Raw genomic sequence first — 13,566 nt, 5'->3', positions numbered from 1 at the left:
AAAGTCGATTTTAATAAAACTTTAAACTAAATGCGCAAATAGTATCTTAAGCCCAAATTTTGAGAATATTTGTAATTTTTATTTGGGAAAATCTAATTTATAAACTGCAAATCTATCGTAACAATCTGAAGAAAGTATATTATTCGTTAAAGAAGAAAAATTATATTTTATATGGTATATATAAAAATATCCATCTTTATTTGGGTCTTTATATATGATTTTTGTGAATAAAAAATTTATACCGCTAATATAAAAAAATTTATGACAGTCTCCAGAGCAGAACTTTATAATTCAATGTTTAAACACATTAATATGAATTTTTTTGTCACATATCTTTATTTTTCATGCTTTACCTATATAAATTGTCAAATAAACAGTAGTTGTATCATTATATTATTTTTTATATGTTCCAGCCTTTGACGGCATTAAAAATTGCTCTATGTAGCCTTTAGCCAATCTTATCACTGTATCACATGTATATAAAATAATATGACAAATGGTGATATATTAATGCTCATTGTTGATATTGGAACATGAACTCACCTTAAAAAGCGTCAAATTTCTCATAGCTATATTAAATAAATAAAATAAATTTTTGTAATTTTGAATTTAATTTCAGGCGAAAACATATTATAATTCTTCCAAGAATGTAGTTATTTTTATTTGCTGATTTATCTTGTACTTGTAAGTGGATTACATTGAGATGTAAAGTGTGATTTTTAGATTCTAGAGAGATACCAGTTTCTTATTACAGAGTAAGAAGAATAAATATTTATATCCATATAATAAATATTAAATAATCACATTATTCTATAAACTTTTATGATTATAAAAAATGTACTTGGGATTATTAAATGATATCACATCGATTTTATACTTTTTATTTACCAGTGTTCCAAAAATCAAAAAGGCTTTTTAATTTACAAATTTCGATATTTTGTCCGTTTACAAAAATATACAGTATATTCATTTAATGTATCTATCCTAATAAAATACATAATCTTTAAAAAAAAATTTTCCATCATGTAGATAATTTTTAATTAAATTTTACTGATAATAATACAGATGAATTAAAAAAAAAAACAGCCAAATATTGTTGATATAAATAAATTATCTGGGTATAAATATTGAATAAACCAGAAAAAAATTATAAAACATCTTATATTATAAAAATTTTAGCGAAAACACCTGAAGTATTGTAACTGAAGGTATATTTTATTATGTTTTCTTACCGTAGAGCGTGCCCTCGTTTTTACTTATACAAAATTCAATGATATCTAAGTTTTTATCCTCTTATATTTGATTAAAATCAGAGCATAAAACTAAAAAATTTTGCGGATTTCGCATTTAGAATTAAAAAAAAAAGATAAATGAAAGTGTAATTATAAGAGATGCAAATTTCAAAGCTTCACTATTCATATAGGAAACTTAAATGGTGGTATTCATTTTATATATTTTTATAAATTATTTTTAAAATTATTGCATGGGGATTTAAATATATTAATAGTGTCATTTTATTTTTTCATGTTAAAATAATGACTAAAAAACCATTTAATTACACTTTTGACAATTTTATTTGGCATAAAAATTCGAAGTATAAAAAAATTCAGATAAAATTACATTTATTTGGGCAAATATTTCGATCATTTTCTTGAAATTATTATTTGAACCCGAGTCTTTTCAAATAAATTCATGTTGAAATATCTACATGATATAATAAAATCTATTCGGCCTGTATATATTTATGCTTGGTAGATGAGTCTAATGAAATTCAAAACAGAACCTTTTTTTTCATTAAAATTTTTTCATGTGCATTTAAGCATTTAGACTGGCATTCTAAATTCAACAAACAAAATAGCTCTAGCCCAAATGAGGTTGATCAATAATGAGTTGAAATTTTACAGGATGTAATTTATGGTTATTTTTGCATTCTTATTTATTTATACGGTATATATATGAGAATATACGCTTTGAATTCGTATAAATGCTATTATCTTATAAATACTTTACTATTTTGATCATATAAAAACCAATATATGCGATTAATCTTAAATACATGGCCTTGCATTCCTCCAAAGAGCCTATTTATGCTTTTATAGATCTACAGAAAATATAATACTTTAGTAAAAACTAAAATTAATGCACGAGAACTTTATAATAGAATAGGTAGTAGCCAATCTTTGAATGAGTCAAACGAACAAACTCAAAGCAAAAATATCTAGGATTTATTCACGGTATATTTTGAAAAAGACATTCGATAAATAAGAGTCACATCTTTTAACAACAAACAATACCAATAAACTTTTATGATGATTGATTTTTTAATTAATTTGTTTGTGAGTTAAAAATAAAAAGATCAAACTTAATGCAAAAAATATGATTTAAACAAAATTACTATTATTATAGTCTAATGCTTACAAATCCTTTTTTTATATAATAGTGCTCATAATTTTTCAGAGATTCCTGTTTTCATATAGACAGCTATATTCTTTATATGTTCAAAGTATAAACGCTAATAGTAAATTATAAAAAAAAATTGAAAGTTTTCGATATTCGCCAAAAATTTACCTATATTTTTTTTGGATAGGAATAGTATACTTAAGAGCACGCAAATAATATATTATTCATGTTTTTATAATGTATCTGCTAGCATCTGAGCTGTCATTAATATAAAAGTGCAATGCATAAAATATTCCATTATTTATAACTTGAAACAGGACTATGACATATTAATATTGAAGATCGCAGAAAGAAGATGATGTCCAAACCAGAGCGAGCCTATTTTAAAACTTTGTATTTAAAAAATCCTTGAATTTTGATGGCTTCGAAAAGAATAGAGGTATTGAAAAAGATTTCGAAGAGAAGAGATTAAATTATAAATACACTATGTGGGCAGGAAAATAAATATAAGTGTGCTTGAGAACAATAACTGAAACTATAACCATAAATTTACCCTCAAATAAAAATATAATTTTTATAATATAATTAGGGAGCATAATCTTCATATTAATACCATCAGCTTTTATTGACCCATAAAGTCGCAATAAAAAATGGTATGTTTTCAACCACGCAATATAAAACATTAGAATGATCCTTCTGTATAAAGTCTCGGTATTAATCTACTTTATATATTAAATGGTGTAAATTTGTATTTGTTGATCTAGTCGAAAGAAAATATTAATTATGTTCCGATATTTATATAGTTAATCAGAATCATCTTATATTGCAGATCTAATAAAATAATTCGGCTGGCTTAACTTGAAGTTCATAATAGATTTTTATACTCTATGTAATAATTTATGCCGTTAAAATAAATATTATTGGTTGGTAGTCGAATAAACATTTTAAAGGCATTCATTTTTTGAATTCTGCTTAATATTTTTGCTTTAGAATATAATTTTTATTTCTGCTCACAAATTTGGTGGTAAAATTTTCTATATAAAAGCAGATATTATTCAATTTACATAAATATAGCTTTTATTGTGCTTTTTTTTGTTTTCATAATGGTTTAATTATTTTTAACTCAAAAAATAATGTTTTTTTTACCAGGATGTCAATAAAAAGTGTTATACTAAGATAATATATCTTTACAAACTAGATTCGATCAAGAAAAAATTAAAATATAGAATGAAGATAAAACTATCTAAAAACTAGATTGAAAAACATTGCACCAAAAAAACCACGGAAAAGAATCATGAAGCTCGAGCCCTTTACGATTATAAAAAGGTCACTAAAACAACTGCGCATACATGATCTTCTGCTATTTTATCGTATAAAAAAGTTTGGAAACGCATTTACACCTTATTAGCCGAGATTCTGATGAGAAATCAATTTTTTTAAGGCTCTTAATATAATATATAAATGCATTTCTACAATATTTTCTTTGTATCTATCATAATATGTTAATTCAAAGTTTGTCACATTCTCTGTAATATAGCACCTGGAAACTTATAAAATTATTATTTTGCCTTTTAATTGGTTATTTATGATGGTTTTTAGAAATCTAATACATCTAATGTTTTTATCTATTTTTGAAACGATTCCATTATATTTTTCATTTAATCAAATAGATAGTTTAGGCTTTCTTATCCATTAAATTAATTTTAGGCCTTAGCATATAAGATTGAATTTACAACACTTAGTAAAAAAATTACAGTAATTTTTTTTAATCATGAAATTTTTAACAAACGGAGTCCGATGTGCAAATATTTTAAATATTAAATAATTACCACGGTTATAATATACGTGTAAGCACTCTTGATTTATGTCTCAACAGAAAGTATATTGGAATTTCTAGTTCAACCATATTTTGACTTATATACAAAAAACTCTTCAACACATTATACACTGTTTCAATCATTTTAACTGTAATCACAAAATTTTCTGCCCTATAATCCCCAATAAAGTGTTTAAAAATCAGTGTCTTTAAATTTGATGTTTACTAGTTTTATTTGGTTCTTTGTTACCAAGAGGCAGTGCTAAAAACAATTAATTTGTAAAAAATACCTTTTTAATGAGGTCATTATCGGTAAAACAATGTAAATGCTTGATTTCCATAACACTAGCTCGGGACATCAGTCAAAACGAATACCCTATATTCTATAGTTATATTGAGAACACACATATTTTAAAATACAAGTAAGAAGTGATACCACATTTATAATTAAAATAAGCCAGTAAGAACTTAAGGTACATGTGGTTTTTATTTTATAAATTAATCGCATATTGGTTTTTAAATTTCAACGCTCTTTAATGTACAGTTTGATATAAATTACGTTTTGAATAGGTTCTAAATAAAAGGTTTGTAATTATTCTCGTTACAATAATATAGAAATAAATATGTATTTATCAAATAAAAGTTGTGGTGTTTTTGCTCTTTAAATCACATTTAAAGCCTGTTTGTGATTTTTTATGAGATAAGATTCGTTATTTTGAAGTTATATGTTATCTATATTTAAACCTTGCTTAAAAGTGGTTTTTTTATAATTTATATCTAGGCCAAAAGTCCGATTTCTCGCATGGAATTTTCTTTTATGAATTTATTGAACATTGAATCATGGGTATAGTATTTGTTTTATTTATATTCTTATATCAAGATAGACTAAGCTATGATATTATTTGTCTTGAAGACAAAACTTAGGGCTAACGGAAGGGGTTATATTCATAAAATTATATAATTCTAAAATGTATGTATGCTCTCATAATGGATTTGCCCACAAATGCTGGATAAATTTTTATGTTTTTCTTCTAAGAAGATTCTATAACATGTTATATACATTCTTTTTCTGTATGTGATTAACTAGAATTGTTTGATGTATTATTTAACATGAAATTCACAATAATGATTATTAGATTGAACGATTTTATTTTGAATATAAATGCTTGTATTGGATATCCTAAGAAAACACACGAACAACCTTCTGATCAAAAACCAATAAATTATGATGTAACTTTCTATTTCATAAAATTTGGAATCTCAAAATCAACAAAGCTAATTTAATAGATATTAATACAGCGAATTATATTGGCTCAATATTCTAAATGATTGGTAGTTAAAAGGGATATAGATGTGTGGTTGGTATATATATGCAGAAGAATGTAATAACAATTGGTTGTTTCAAAATACCTAAACAAATTAGAATCATAAAATCTGATGCAAACTTTTTAATTTGTAAGGGAACTGTTTCACATTCATAGTTTCATATCTCAAGATAAATATAAATCAAGTAACGAAATCAAAAATCCAGATGAAAGAGATATTCAGTATGTTGGACGAATTAAACCACAAGAAGCTGATACTTTTTCTTGAGAGAGCAAAGGAAAAAGAGATTGTGACGTCTATCCTTAACCAAAAACTTGAGGAAGATATTTTCATTCCAAATATAGGAACAGTAAAGAATATTAATACTGTTCAATATCTATTGGGAAAGATAATCATTGAAGAGGATAAATTGCCAACTTCAAAAGAAGATAAAGAGAAAGAGATTTTGGGAAGTACCATGAGTATATGCGAGTGTCTTGATCTAAGAGACGAATACTGGAGAACATTGGTCATCATTATGAAGAAAGCTAGTCTCGAGGTTTTGAATAGCGAAGATAGTGATGGTAATAATTGTTTGCATTATTGTTCTGTGGTGGGTGATTATGATTTAACCAAGATGATACTTGAAAACGGCATTCATGTTCGTGAAAACATCAAGGGAATTCACCCATATTATTTATGTACCAATGTACGCACAAAAAAATTGTTAAGAAATTGGTCACGAATAGAAGCAAATGAAGAGGTTGAATCAAATCGCAGGGTTTGTGATACAAGAGAACCGACATTGGAGAACAACTATATTCCCCCATCTAATTTAAGCAATAACTTATCCGAGCCAAGTTCGATAGCTCTAGAAAATAACTTAGAAACAATAAAAAATGATTCCTGTTCTAATGAAGAATACAAATCCTCTCAAATACAGAACATTAGCGGCGATATAAATAAATCTATAGAAGAGGCTGAAGAGTTCAAAGGGTCCAACGCAGACTCAAAAATAGGAGTGAGAGCTTCGAAAGAACTCAAAGTAGATTTCACCCGTGAAAATATCAACAACTCGCCTGTGAACACATTTATATCTGATAGTTCAGGCAATCATAGTCCGGGATTTATTTCGGGCGATTTTTTGGACGGTAGACCTGAAGCACTTGATGCATCTGATTTAATTTTGAAAAGACAGATTAACACTAAAACAGTTTCGATGGAAATAAATTCAGCTTTGCACAGTGAAGAGGTTAATCACCGTGAGACTTTACAAGAAATAGTTTCCTTCTATAATGAACCATCGGTATCAGAGGGGCTTGCAGTAAAACACAATGATATGAGAATAAGCATAAATAGATTTCCAGGCAAGATTTTTATTTATCTAGGAACTATTTCCGGTTATTATTCAGAAAGAAAAGATATTGCTGGTGTTGGTCTAAGAATCATACATGGAAAAGAAGTCTATGACACCAAACTTTATAGGCCAAATGCTACTATTGAGATAGACAAACTTTTTTCTTTTCAACTGAACCATGCTAGTTCTAAACTTAAATTTTATGTGTTTGTTAAATTTTTAGATCCTTCCATAGGAATCTTGACCCCTAAAAAAAGCAAATATAGAAAAATTCTTGTTTCTAAATTGACTATAAACGACGATTTTATACAAAACTGCCACAATACATTGGCGATAAGAGGGTTCAATTGGTATAAGTACAGAACGAATAATTTGATAAAAGCATTCAAAGATATTTTTTCCAAAAATTTGCCAACAGCAAGTCATACAACATGCTATATGGCGTATATTTCAGATGAAGAATTTAAATATGTGAACGCTAACCTTCCTTATGATATTTCATCCCTTTCGCATTGGCTTAGATACAGAAAAAACTCGTTGAATAGGTGGTATGTTGGTTTTGTTAATATTCGAGGTGAAAATTGTTGTGTGGCGACACATCTGTGGAAAAGAAGATTTATTGTGTGGGAAGGCTATTTTATCAAGGTTTATAACGAATCAAGTGGGTATTTTGTCGGAAAAATTGATCTTACGAATTCTGATTATACGATAACTCCAAAGGAAAAGAAAAAAAGTTTTGTTACAAATTCTGTTACACTCTATTTTAGTGAAGGTTCCGCAGAATTTCAGTTTGATACTCAATTGAAGTATGAAAAGGCCTTAAGTGCTTTAGGGCATTTGCTCAATACTTAACGTGGGAGATTGAGATGTGATGATCTTCTTATTTTTAATGAAATAAATAAATAATAATTGCTGGCTATATTCTTTTTTTGATCCATATAACCTAGTTAAAGTGAAATGCCAATTTTTACATATAATAATACATTGAGTTAAACAGAACTAAATTTCTGTATATGTTTTTCATTTATTAATAATAAAAGGCAGTTTAGAAATAGATGGGCATTAATTTTTTGATTTTAGATTGATTTATTTAATAATATATGACATTGTGGTACAAATGCAAAATTTAATGCAGTTTTTAAATAAAAATAGTATTTTATAAAGTTCTCATATTTTTTATGTTGATTATGGATTTTCAGTAAGGGAGGAATGTTAATTAAATTTCATAGCCGGTGATTTTGATAATTATTGGTGAAATACTTCTGCGAGTGATAAATTATCTAATAAATAAATTTTGCGATTAGATTGTATCGGATTAATGAAATCAAAATCATATATTATAATTCGAATATTTTTTTTACCGATAAAATGGCTTCAATACTACATAAAGCATTTAAAATCTACCAATAAGAGCTACTATTTTTATTTGATTTAAAGGAAGAATTGAATTTAACGATTAACTGTGTATATACTCGGACTTCAAACATTCCAAAATTTCATACCTTATTTCAAAAGGATCTGCATGGATTTTTATTGAGCACATTTATAAAATAATATTGAATCGGCCGTTACATCTACTTTCGGATTATTATATTGATACCATATTAAAAGGATATGCATGAATTTTTATTGTACTCATTTATTAAATAATATTGAATGTACGTTAGATCTACTTTTGTGATCAATTTAGTTAAACTATTTGATAAAGCAATTTACGAAAAATTATATGCAAAAATGAACGATAAAATTTTGAAAATACAATTATTTTCCAATTAATCCGATTGTTAAGCATATAAATAATTTTGATTCAATTATTTAAAAAAAAAGAAACAACTATAAAATCCATTGTGTCAAATATAAAAGTGAAAACTTGCACAATTTTATGAATAACCTAGAAATATTCAAATATTTTAAAACATTTGTTGTTAAACACACATGTAAATCGTAATTGGTTCGCGGAATTTTTCAGTATACTACTTTTAAATATCATATTCAGCAATTTTTTCGATTTCATATTCATAGTAATAAAAAGAGAAACTATATTGATCAAATGTCTGTATTGAGCTATTAGATTGTGCAATTTTTAAACTGTATAAGGTCATTGATAATCCATTGGTTTTGTAAATCTAAGCCGATTATCGTGTTACTCGTTCTAACTAAATATATTACTATGTCATTTGATAATTAATTTAACCTAAACTTAAATTTTACATTTATAGTTCAAATTTTTTGTGCATAAGATATTTCAGATATGTGATTTTTGGTATCGATTCAGATTTACAACCCTTATATGTTGATTTTGTGTTTACAATAGTCGAAAATTATCTAGAAAGAATATCTAATTTTTATATAATTAGCATTCATTATTTTCTTAAATTGTTAATTTCCATGTCTTCTATAGGAATTTTAATCTTACTGTATGCCTTATATTTCTAGGTTTTACGCATTAAATATTCAAAACTTACTCCATGACATGCATAAGATATCTAATAAACATTTTAAATTTTAATTAAAGTCTCATATAATTTTTTCGATAAATTTTTCTGCCGTTCTCTAAAGTTTTTAACTTAAAAAATAAATATATGTTTTTATATTTTTTCGCTTGGTTTTACAATAACTATACCAATTATTTTATTTATTGATAATAATTTAAAGTAAATTAATTTTTTTTTGTATTTTACTTTCATATTACATGATAAGTTTTACTATTAGCCCAAATATTCCACTACAATTACGGATTATCGAGAAAAATATGCGGAATACAATAAATAATCTTAAAGAAATGAAGCAGGTTTAAACTAAAATTTTTTTTTGTCTTTCTACGAGACTTGAACTAAATAATAAATTAGATTGCTGTTATAAATCCAAAAAATGATTTAGCTATTAACCTAAATTTTCTATTATTTTATATAAGTTTTCATTTTAATATTGTGAAGAAATGAAAGGACATAAAATTAGATACTAGAAGCCATTTTAGCCCTATATATTTTTATATGGTGGTCATGAAGGTACTTGTGGCCTGATTTTTTTAACTATAAATAAGATAATTCATTCTATTGTGCACCTTCTATACATCTAAATGTAAAAAATTAAATATATACGCAAAAAGCGAAAATAAAAATAAATAAATCGGCTGTAATCAAAATATTTTTAACTTTTTCGATTAAAGAATTATGCTAGAATTCAATTGATTGCCATAAATCTTATAATATTTTAATCCTCTGGGTTTTATAAACATTATATAAATTCATTTTACATTATAAATCCAGGTTTTTTTATTTTTTACCATTAGACAGTTGTTTTATTTATATTATTATGATCTTTCACTGACAAATAACAATTATATATTTTAAAAATATACATTGTTTGGATAAATTAATGTTTTAAAACATTATTTTTTTCTATAGTCCTTTAAACATACATTCACCGCAAAAAAAATAAGAAAAAACTTGAAAATAAATATTGCCATGGGTTAAATTTTTCAGCCAGATAAAATGCACATAAAAAATAAATATCTTAAAAAATCAACACTTATCTAATTGGTGATATAATATATCATTAAACGATATCATAATATAATTTGATCTGCTGACGTAATTTTGTGATATATACAAATAAAATTTTGTAAATCACTTAAATGTTTTTTTTACAAAACGGTATTTAATTTTATGATTTATTTATTGTCTTGTTTGGAATCTGCTTTTTATATTTATATATGTTCTTATATTTGTAAAACTGTTATTTTAATAGAATATAATTTTAAAATGAGGGAATGTTATAGAAATGTTTAATAAATAAAAATTAAGTTTTGAAGGGTAGAAAGATATTTAAATTAAGTAGGAAAGAGTATATCTTTCATTAAGAGATTGAAAAATTAAGTTTTGAAGTTGCAAAAATATATAATTGTGTTGGACAGACTATATTTTTCATTAAATATTCAAAAATTAAGTTTCGAGGGGCATAAAAATATATAATTGTGCTGGACAGGTTTTTCTTTCATTAAATATTCAAAAATTAAGTTTCGAGGGGCATAAAAATATATAATTAAGTTGGACAGATCATATTTTTCTTTATGAAATTCAAAAATTAAGTTTTGAAGACATAAAAATATATAATTGTGCTGGACAGACTATATATTTTATTGAAACCTTAGATATACAAAGCATACGAAATATATTTAAGAAAAAAAAGCCATAGTTTTATAATAATATATATTTTTTCAACACAACGTTTTTAATTTATCACAAACATGTAAATTCCAATAAACTATATACATTTATTCGAGTAATAAGATTCATTCCTGCATAATATTCTATTGGTAGTCAAAAATAAGGGATTAGTAATTTTGTGAATCCACAGGTATATAATGAAACTTTGCAACGAAATTACTCGTATAATCCGAAATAATCATACCTTTAATCGAAAAGACCAATGGAATTATGTGATTTTTTTGTTATGATACATGAATTTAAAATTTGTTTGAATTTTCTTCAATATATATCTATAATCGAAAACCAAAATATTTCGCATGAATGAATTACAAAATAACAATGGAATCAATAAAAACGAGTGTACAAACGAAAAAATAGACAATTATACAAATAGAAAAGAGTCTAAGGATAAGAAAAACAAATCAGACATCATAAATTCTGGCCTACCGGTCACTGTTATGTGCATTAAATGCTTAGAGAAACAATGTCGGGAGAAATCGGCAGATAATGTAAACATTTTATATAAAGAAACAGAATCTATGAATTCAGAAGAAGACATGGAAGTTAATAATCCTAAAAAGAGAAAATTTACCAGAAAATATCTTTTTGAAATTGGTAATGTCAAAGAAATAAAGGCCCAGATAAATAATTATATTTCTGCTTTTAGCAAAGAATGCGCTAAGCTTAAATCTGAAAGTGAAAAAAAGAAAAAGGTATTCACTTATTCCAAAAAAACGAAATCTACAATTTTAAAAGATTTGTACTGCAATAAGGGCTAAGAATTAACATATAAATAAATAAAATTCCTGAGTTATCTCAAATAACAAATAAACCTTAAATAGTAAAATCGAGTAATATAATGAATAATTAATAATTTATGTATTCATATTTTTATTTATATTATCTATAAAAAATATTCATAATTTTTTAGCTATTATGTAATTTGGATGATGAAAATTAGAAAATATTGTAATATTTGATTGTTATTATTAAAAATCATAAATCATTATAAATATTTAATGTTTATTTTCATGATAAATCGTTAAAATACATCTTTTCTGTATTTAAAAAAGTTTAAAGGTAGCCAATGCGTTTACTTATATGCAGTTCTTTAGAATTGAACATCAACATGCAAAAAAATGTATATTTATGATTTACACGATTTTTGGTAATATAAGTCTGTTAAAGCAAAAATTTAGATAGTTCGACAAAAACAATTGCATAATGCCTCTTTCAGTGTTCCTAAACGTATTTTATTCTTTAAATATCCAAGAATATAAGTAATTTTTCAATATTTTAATTTGTGGTAATTTTTCAGCTTCATTTAGGTTTCGAAACTCCTAAATATAAAACTTATATGACATTTATACAGCTATTTTTTATAAAATTTTAGTTTAATTTTATAGAATCTGTGCAATTTCTTTTATAAACATACATAAAGGATTCATGTGCAAATTTAACCAGTTTAAAGCCACTAATATATAATTTTCTAGTGTTTTAGTTTATAATAAAATACTGTAATTTTTTTCAAATTAAAACACGTTCTTCTTATATAAGGAAAATGAATAGTATATCTAAGTTATTTCAATAAATAAATACGTATTAATAAAATAAACAGAAATTTAAAAATGAATAATTTTTAATTTGGTGCCTCAGTGCATGTAGCCAAAAGTATTTGGAATTATTAAAAGATAATTTTTTGGTTTTAAATTTTTAAGCTTAGAATTAGAACATACGATCGTGATTAATTCATTGATAACTAAACTTAAATTGAACTGATTTTTATGATAACCCTTTATGTTATCTCAAGGCTATTCTAAATACCAGCGCAAAAACCTATATATAGTGTTGTTTTAACATGATTTAATTTGTATTCTGCCGAATAAGTTTTCATAATGGTAATTACATAGTTAGCAATGTTTTAATATTAACATTATAGCATTTATGAAAAAATAATTTAAATCTATAAAGTGGTATTGAAGGAAATATACAGTTTTAGAATAGGTTTTTATATACAAATTCGAAGAGTTGTTATTTATATTGGATAATTAATGTCTATTTTAAAGTTAAAATTTTAAAAAGGCTAGAATTAAGTCGAATTATATAGTAATCATAGTGTAGTAAAAAATATCTGGTTTTTTATCATTCTTGAGGAGCTGTGACTAATTATGCAATCAAATTAATATATTTCGAAAGTCAGATATTTCGATAATAGTTGAAAAGAAACTATTTCTGCATAATTATAACATATAACTAGATTTAAAGCAGCTACAGAGCAAATAACTAGATAAATTTATAATGAAATTCTCTGTAACTATAGTTACAAGTTAGTGTTTAAACATATCAAATTATAAATGACCTATTTAAATTGAAAATTTAAGGCTTTTGCTTGTAATTGGGGTATAAACATTATATATGAACCAAGAGTTTAAATTCCGGTGTTATACTAAATTTATACAAATGTTCATCGATAAAAA

This window comes from Rhyacophila brunnea, unplaced genomic scaffold, assembly GCF_057557595.1.
Source record: "Rhyacophila brunnea isolate RB1 unplaced genomic scaffold, BYU_Rbru_1.0 scaffold_108, whole genome shotgun sequence".
Taxonomy (NCBI): Eukaryota; Metazoa; Arthropoda; class Insecta; order Trichoptera; family Rhyacophilidae; genus Rhyacophila; species Rhyacophila brunnea.
This window is presented reverse-complemented; position numbering follows the sequence as displayed.